At 56.0% G+C, this 8775-nt stretch overlaps 1 pseudogene; it reads right to left on the bottom strand.

Moving 5' to 3' along the window:
• Nucleotides 1–4173: 4173 nt before the first annotated feature.
• LOC147982558 (uncharacterized) lies at nt 4174–5716 on the bottom strand (annotated as a pseudogene).
• Between the last annotated feature and the right edge of the window lie 3059 nt (nt 5717–8775).

Here is an 8775-nt window from a genome sequence, read left to right as displayed (position 1 = left end):
CCAGCAAGGAGAGAGGGAGAGGTTGAGGAAGACTCCATCCAGCAGCAGCACAACGGCGTGGTGGTGGTGGAGGAGCGTGGTACTCCAGCAGGGCTTCGCCAAGCACCGCAAGAGACGAGGAGGGAGAGGGGTAGGGTTGCGCCAAGAAGGAGAGGAACTCGTGTGTCTTGGGCGGCCCAAACCTCAAGTATATATAGGGGGATGGGAGGGGCTGCGCCCCCACCTAGGGTTCCGTCCCTAGGGGTGGCGGCCAGGTGGAGGGGGAGAGGGAGGCGCACCAGGCATGGGCCCTAAGGCCCATCTGCCCTTAGGGTTTGCCCCCCCTCCTCCCCTTAGGCGCCTTGGGCCCTTGTACGGGGCGCACCAGCCCACCTGGGGCTGGTCCCCTCCCACACTTGGCCCATGCAGCCCTCCGGGGCTTGTGGCCCCACTTGGTGGACCCCCGGGACCCTCCCGGTGGTCCCGGTACGTTACCGATAAACCCCGAAACTTTTCCGGTGACCAAAACAGGACTTCCCATATATAAATCTTTATCTCCGGACCATTCCGGAACTCCTCGTGACATCCGAGGTCTGATCCAGGACTCCGAACAACATTCGGTAACCACATACAAACTTCCTTTATAACCCTAGCGTCATCGAACCTTAAGTGTGTAGACCCTACGGGTTCGGGAACCATGCAGACATGACCGAGACGTTCTCCGGTCAATAACCAACAGCGGGATCTGGATACCCATGTTGGTTCCCACATGTTCCACGATGATCTCATCGGATGAACCACGATGTCGAGGATTCGATCAATCCCGTATACAATTCCCTTTGTCTAGTGGTACGATATTTGCCCGAGATTCGATCGTCGGTATCCCGATACCTTGTTCAATCTCGTTACTGGCAAGTCTCTTTACTCGTTCCGTAACACATCATCCCGTGATCAACTCCTTGGTCACATTGTGCACATTATGATGATGTCCTACCGAGTGGGCCCAGAGATACCTCTCCGTTTACACGGAGTGACAAATCCCAGTCTCGATACGTGCCAACCCAACAGACACTTTCGGAGATACCTGTAGTGTACCTTTATAGCCACCCAGTTACGTTGTGACGTTTGGCACACCCAAAGTATTCCTACGGTATCCGGGAGTTGCACAATCTCATGGTCTAAGGAAATGATACTTGACATTAGAAAAGCTTTAGCATACGAACTACACGATCTTTGTGCTAGGCTTAGGATTGGGTCTTGTCCATCACATCATTCTCCTAATGATGTGATCCCGTTATCAACGACATCCAATGTCCATGGTCAGGAAACCGTAACCATCTATTGATCAACGAGCCAGTCAACTAGAGGCTTACTAGGGACATGGTGTTGTCTATGTATCCACACAATTATCTGAGTTTCCTATCAATACAATTCTAGCATGGATAATAAACGATTATCATGAACAAGGAAATATAATAATAACCAATTTATTATTGCCTCTAGGGCATATTTCCAACAGGTCTGTCGTTTAGACGACCAAGACACGAGGTTATCGCCAAGATACACACAGTAGCCAGAGGTGGAGCGCCTGGTGTCGGGACATCCAGCCCAGTCAGCGTCAGAGTATGCCGTGAGGGCCGTGGAGGAGGAGCTGGAGATATGCAGGCTAAGATCGAGTGTACCCTTGAGATACCGAAGAATGCGCCTGACCAAGTGCATATGGGGCTCCCGCGGTGCGTGCATGTACAAACAGGCCTGCTGTACGGCGTGCGCTATATCGGGACGAGTGAGTGTCAAATACTGCAAGGCACCGGCGTAGCTCAGATATTCCGTGGGATCGGAAAGAAGAAGACCATCCGGAGCCGAAAGTTTGCACTTGGTGTCGATGGGAGTGGCTACAGGATTGCAGTTAACCATACCAGCGCGCTGAAGAAGCTCCAAGCATACTGTCGCTAAGAGAGAACCATGCCCGAGAGTGTCCGAGTGATGGAGATACCGAGGAAGAATGACAAGGCACCAAGGTCGGTCATAGCAAACTCGGCATGCAACCGCTGGATGAGGTCTCGTAGGAGCCTGTCTGTCGATGCAGTGATGACAATGTCGTCCACATATAATAAGAGGTAGGCGAGGTCGGATCCACGCTGGTAGATAAAGAGAGAGACATCCGACTTGGATGCCACAAAGCCGAGCCGGTGTGCAAAGAGCGCAAAGCGCTGGTACCAAGCACGTGGGGCCTGCTTGAGGCCATAGAGCGATTTATGCAGGCGGCACACATAGTCCGGGCAGCGAGCGTCGACGAGGCCAGGTGGTTGTTGACAGTAAACCTCCTCGTCAAGATTGCCATTGAGAAAGGCGTTCTTGACATCAAGCTGGTGGATCGGCCATGACCGCGAGACGACAATGCTGAGGACGATGCGGATGGTGGCAGGCTTAACAACAGGATTGAATGTCTCGTCAAAGTCAATGCCTTGTTGTTGAGAGTAGCCACGTACCACCCATCTTGCCTTGTACCGGGCAAGGCTGCCGTCCGAGTGAAATTTATGCTTGAAAATCCACTTCCCTGAAACAACATGAGCACGAGGAGGACGTGGAACAAGAGACCACGTCCCGTTAGTGACAAGAGCATCAAATTCCTTGGTCATAGCACGACGCCAGTGGGGGTCATGGAGTGCACCCCGGTATGTTTTAGGTATTGGGGAGGGAGTGGAGTGGGAGGCGGAAAGGTTGAGATGATCGGTGTGTTGAAATAGACCACGTTTAGCCCGGGTGACCATAGTATGGGTGTTGGACGGAGAGGGAGGCCGGTGAATAACTACCGGCGGGGACGCGTCGCTCAAGATAGGGATGGAGTCTGTCGTTGGGTTAGAAGAGGGTATGGGCGTCTCGGAAGAGAGGGACCCGGGAGGAGTACGGGCAGGGGCTGACGTAGGGGATGGGGAAGACGCGCCATGAAAAGCGGGTGACAGAGTTGCATGCATGTCGGGCGCCGGGTGCGGTGCGAACCCTGGCGGGTGACTGGGTAGGGAGCATGCGGGGGATCGGGGCGTGGAGTGGGCCGCTGGCGTGGTGTGGCGAGCTGGCGGGGTGCGAGCTGGCGGGGAGGTGCGAGCGGGCGGAGTCGCATGGGAGGGGGTGCCATGCATAGCGGGTGCTGGATGTGCATGCATAACGGGTAGGGTAGGGTGTTCTGTGGTGGCTAGGTCGAGAAGAAAATCGAGGGCAGCAACAGAATTGGAGGGCCGATCGGGAGAGTGGGAGAAGGGGAAAATAGTCTCGTCAAATATCACATGACGAGAGATGATGACACGGCGAGTTGATAGATCGAGGCAACGATAGCCTTTGTGATTAGTTGGGTAACCTAAGAAGACACAAGCAACGGATCGTGGGGCGAGCTTGTGTTTGGCGGTAGCGGATTGGTTAGGGTAACATAGACAACCGAAGACACGGAGAGTAGAGTAGTTCGGTGGTGTGTCGTATAGACGTATGTATGGTACCGAAAAACCAATAGACTGGGAGGGGCGTATGTTGACAAGGTATGTTGCCGTGGCAAGAGCTTCAGCCCAATAGCATGGTGGCATGGATGACTGGAAAAGAAGGGTTCGAGTGACATCGTTGATGGTGCGGATTGCTCGTTCGGCCTTGCCGTTTTGAGCGGACGTATAGGGGCATGAGAGACGGAGATGAATGCCGTTGGTGGAGAAATATGTGGTGACCGTGGAGTTGAGAAATTCTGTCCCGTTGTCGGCTTGCATGGCAATGAGAAAGCGCGAAAATTGCGTACGGATGGAAGCGATTAAGTTAATAATGGTTTGAGCAGTCTCAGATTTTTGGCGAAGGGGAAAAGTCCACATGAAATGAGAAAAATCATCGACAATAATAAGATAGTATTTGAAACCAGAATTACTCAAAAGTGGTGATGTCCAAAGATCACAATGTATCAACTGAAAGGGTTCGACACTTATTGAAGTAGACCTAGTGAATGGCAAGCGCACGTGTTTGCCAAGTTGGCAAGCATGACAAACATGCGAGGCTGCTTTATTACAAGAAATAAAAGAGTTCTTATGAAGACGGGACATGGCATCACGTCCCGGATGTCCTAAGCGACGATGCCAAAGCTCGGTCGAGGTGGTGGCGAGGAGTCCATGAGCATGGTGGTTGATGATCGAGGACGGGAAGACGTAGAGATCTCCGAGGCTATTGCAACGAAGAATCACGGCCTTGGTGTGAAGGTCCTTCACAGAAAAGCCGAACGGGTCAAATTCGATGGAACAGAGATTATCAATAGTAAAACGACGAACAGAAAGTAAGTTCTTGACAATATGAGGTACTAGTAAGACATGTCGAAGAACAAGAGAACGGGCGGAAGTGGGAATATATGCGTGGCCAGTATGAGTGATGGGTAAGGTTGAGCCATTGCCAACAGTGACAAGGGAGGAGGAACATGAGGGAGATAGGTTGTGAAGCATACCGGGATCGGACGCCATATGTGCGGTGGCGCCGGAATCCATGACCCACTCACCAACGGTCGAAGGGGTGGCGGCGTTGTTCAGGGCAGTAAGGAGGGCGGAGCAGTCCCACGCCGGCGTGCCGCCATAAGCAGGTGTCGGTGGAGGATTGGTGCCGAACGCCTGGCCATGGAGCGGGGCGAGGGAGGTGAAGGCCTGGGCCGGTGGCAGCGCTGGAGGCCGCGGGCCAAGCAGACCAGCCCCAGCGTTGGGTCGCATCACGGGCGGCGGTGAACCTGTTGGGCGTGCCCGGTGTACGGGTTAAAGCAGACCCAAGGGCCGACGGAGGAGGGCGCCCCGCGCTGGTGTTGGCCGTCGCTGAAGTTGGAGTGCCCGCTGCCGTTGTTGCCGCCTCCAGCAGCCTTCTTCTTCCTCCGGTTGTTGTTGTTGCGATTCCCACCAGAAGAGCCACCACCCGTGGTGTTGCCATGGCGAGAGCCGTCACCACGGTCATTACCACGGTGGTGACCAGAAGGAGCAGAGCCGCCGGCGCCATGGGAGGAGGAGCCGCCGTACAGGGCGGTCTGGTTGCCAAGCGCGATGGAGTTCGCGAGCTGGGTCTCGCGGAGTGTCAGCAGCGACCTCGTCTGGCTGAACGAGGGAAGAGGACTCTGCATAGTCACGATCGTCGTGATGTCGGAGAAGCGCGCGTTGAGCCCACGGAGGCAATTGAGGACAAGGGTCTGGTCAGAGACAGGGGTGCCGACGTCGCTGAGAGCGTCAGAGAGGGCCTTCAGGCGATGACAGTAGGCGGTGACGGAGAGATCACCTTGGACGAGGCTGCGGAACTCCGCCTCCAGATAGACAGCTCAAGTCATCTGATTATCCAGAAAGAGATTAGTGACGAGCGTCCAGGCCTCCTGCGCCGTTTGATCCTCCGCCATCATAATGTCCAGAATCTCATCAGAGATGGACCCGTACAGCCAAGAACGCACGACGTAATCCTCGAGCATCCAGTCCGCGGTGCGGTCCTCCTCGGCGGTGGCGGTGTTGACGTGGGAGAGAAGGTCATACTTGCCGAGGAGAACCCTAATGAGCATCCTCCACTTGGTGAAATTGGAAGCCTGAAGGTCCAAGGTAACAGGAACATGTGTGCGGACCCTTGCGACGTTGATGGCGGGAGATGCGGTGGCGGGCATGGCAACGGTGGTGAGGGCGCCAGTGGTGGAGGTGGTGGTGGCGGGGAGGGATGGGGAGGTGAGGGAGGAGGTGGTGCTTGGGGAGGTGGACATGGCGGCTGGACCTGGGAGGGGAGGCGGGCGGCTTGGAGGAGGGTTGAGGATCGAGCAAGTCTGATACCAAGAAAACGATTATGCTGTGTAACTCACGCACCTTGATGGGCGTCCTTGTATACACATATAAAGGGGTTACATGCCTTGGTAATCAAGGAAAATCAGAAGAAATCCAGACAGAATCATACAACAAATATTCGGTGGGATTTTGTGTAAGTTTCTTATTACATGTGATATGAACAAAAGGATTACTTTAACATCCTATCTTTCCATATTGAAGCCATGTCTGAAGCTTTACGTGAGCAGTCTCAATTTCACTATAGGATTCGCCAATGAGCTGTGGGTTAAGCGACTTCAAATGCCATGAGCCCCATGCGGGGAGACCTGCATTATGATATTTCGGGTTTGGGGGGGGGGGGGGGGGGGTGCCGTCGCCCTCCTACCTGGTGCCACTTGATAACTTGCATGACGCCCAAGACTTCTACTAAGGTGAGTTGTGATCCCAAGGTTCCTGAATCTATTTGTAATTCAGAGCCATGGAGGAACTGTCCTGTTGGTGCAATCCTATTTCATTGGCATCTTAATCAAAGCTTGCTGAAGCTCGTGATGCACCTTTTTTGAATTGAACCATTGCATTTCTATCCACACTCCACAAACTTTTGGACTACCACCGCTGTAATGCAACCATGTTGTTTTTTTAGAAAAGAGAATTACCCCGGCTTCTGCATCTGGGCGATGCATACGGCCAGTTTATTAAGTATTCTCACAAGACCTTACAAAGTCATACAACAGCAAGACTGAAGCCACCGTCTAAGCAACAACTGTCGCTGCACCTATCCAATTGATGAAGGGGCGCAGATAGTCTGGGCCTAATACCAAACAAACATCGCAACCAAACTTAAACATTTAAGACCTGAGGTCCCAACCAGGACGCTTGCCGGGTATGGGGCACCTACCAGTCCGGCGCACTCCTCAACCAGGACGCCTGTCGGGTATGAGGCCGCCGCAGCCACCTGCCACCAATCCATCTTCAGAGCCGCACTGTTGCATATACTGTGCCAGGGCTCTCTGCCATCGACGCCACCATGACGTCTGACAGCGTCGTCCTCCTACGTGAGTCCATCCTCCCACAGCGAACTCCGAATCTGCACTGCGCCACGCCGTTAAGATTCGTCAACATCAGTGTGTAGGATGAAGCACCGCTCCACCAAAGAATCCGTCCTCTGGTCCCTCGATCACGTGTGTACCTCCAAGAATGACGCCCCCAAGGAATGAACTACACCAGAGAGCCGCCGTCATCCGATCTAGGGTTTCCCCCGGAGGTAGCAGAGAGTGGCCTTGAACTTCTCCGCGGCGATGCCTTCAAGAAGGGAACGATGCAGATAGCGCCGCCACCGCCGGCCTTAGCAGAAGCCAAAGGCAAGTTTTCACCTAGATCAGTTCGAAGGGATCCAACTCTCGTACACGGGCTGCCGTCACTACCAGGACCACCAAGCAGACCCTGGAATACCGGCAAATCAGCGAGCCGCCGGCACCACAACATCCAGATAGCCGGCCACACCGGGCCGCCGCCATCCCCTGCGCCATCCGGGTCAGAGACGGAGCCGCCGACCGCACAGGAACCGCCGTCGCTTGCACACGCCGGAGCGCCGCCGAGAGCCCAGCGCCCGCCATCGCTTGCCGAAGCAAGCCTCCGCCCGAGCACTGACGCCACCGTGGAGCCATCAAATCAGGGAGGAAGACGTCGCGCGCCGACCACCCTCGCGGACCCCGCCGCACGCCCGAGCGCCGGCGCCACCTCAGCGCCATCACATTGGGAGGAGGAGGAGCCCGCGCCTCGCGGCCCCGCGCAGACCACGCCGCCGCCAGCGCCGCGTAGAGGAGCCCCGCCCAGATCCGTCGGCGGCCTGACCTGCCGCCGAGCCAAGCGCCGCCGCGACGACCGGCCGTCCCGCGCCGCCCAGGAGCCTCGCGAGGAGGGAGGGAGCCCCGCCGCCGCCAACGCACGCGCGGGCTTTGCCCGGCGGCGTCCCCTGACGGCGGCGAGGGAGAAGGAAGGCGAGAAAGGGGAGCGGTGCGGTGATCTACTATTCCGCCCGGTCCGCTCGCGGGAGCGGCACGGGGGACTTCACCTCTTTGCCATCACGTGAACCCTGTAGTCCTGGAGACCTGGACTGTAAGCAGCTGCCAGCTGGTGATTTTTCACGTGCAACCATGTGGTACCCGGAACCAAGTGGACATCATTATTCACACAACCAGCGTGTTACACTGAGATCAGCATGGCGATTATCAGCATAACAAACAAACACAAAAGTGCTACATAAATTAATATGTAAAGTTAGATTTGTTGAAATATATTGTCGCCTCTCTCCATCAGTTCGGACTTTTGGAGCAACTCGCTGGTGCATGAATTCAATATAGTATACGAGCCAAGTGGTCTGGAGTTCAAGATCCTGCCAATGCAATACTAAAAAAGTGATTCTACCGCCTAAATCGATCTCACATCTAAGGCCAACTCCACCGCGCGACCCTATCCTGTCCGGCCCCATCCGTTTGGGGTAAAAGGGACAAAAAAGGCGGCCCAGCGCGCGGGAGCAAACGGACTTTTGTCCGCTTTGTGTCCGCTTTCGACCCATTCCCGGCCCAAACTTGCGCCGCTTTTGGGGTGAAACGGACACCACGCGGACACGCAGGTCGTCTGCGCGTGTCCTCCCCTGGCCCGCCCGTCGGTGGCACAAGACGGGCCTTTTTCTATCCGCCCCCCTCCCTCCCTCCGGCCGCACCCCCTCCACTCTTCCCCACTCTTCCCGTCGTCGCCACCGCCGCCGCCGCTGCCATTGCAGTCGTGCAGTTCGGACGCGAGCTCGCCCAACCCCTTCCCCTCGGCGCCGGGCTCGGACGCGACCACGGCCACCTGGTTTGCGCACCCGCCGGCCAGTTTTGGGGCGGATCCGGTCGGTCTTGAGCTCAGCCGGCTGTGGGAGGCCGGGCCGAGCCATGGACTGGCCGGGCACCTCACCGGAAGGCCCTGGCAGGGCCGCAAGGTCACATGCAGGCAG

Source organism: Triticum urartu, chromosome 3A (assembly GCF_056163025.1).
Source record: "Triticum urartu cultivar PI428250 chromosome 3A, HENAU_Tu73, whole genome shotgun sequence".
In the NCBI taxonomy this organism is placed as follows: domain Eukaryota; kingdom Viridiplantae; phylum Streptophyta; class Magnoliopsida; order Poales; family Poaceae; genus Triticum; species Triticum urartu.
The sequence above is the reverse complement of the archived record's forward strand: the minus strand, read 5'-3'. Positions and strand labels throughout refer to the sequence as shown.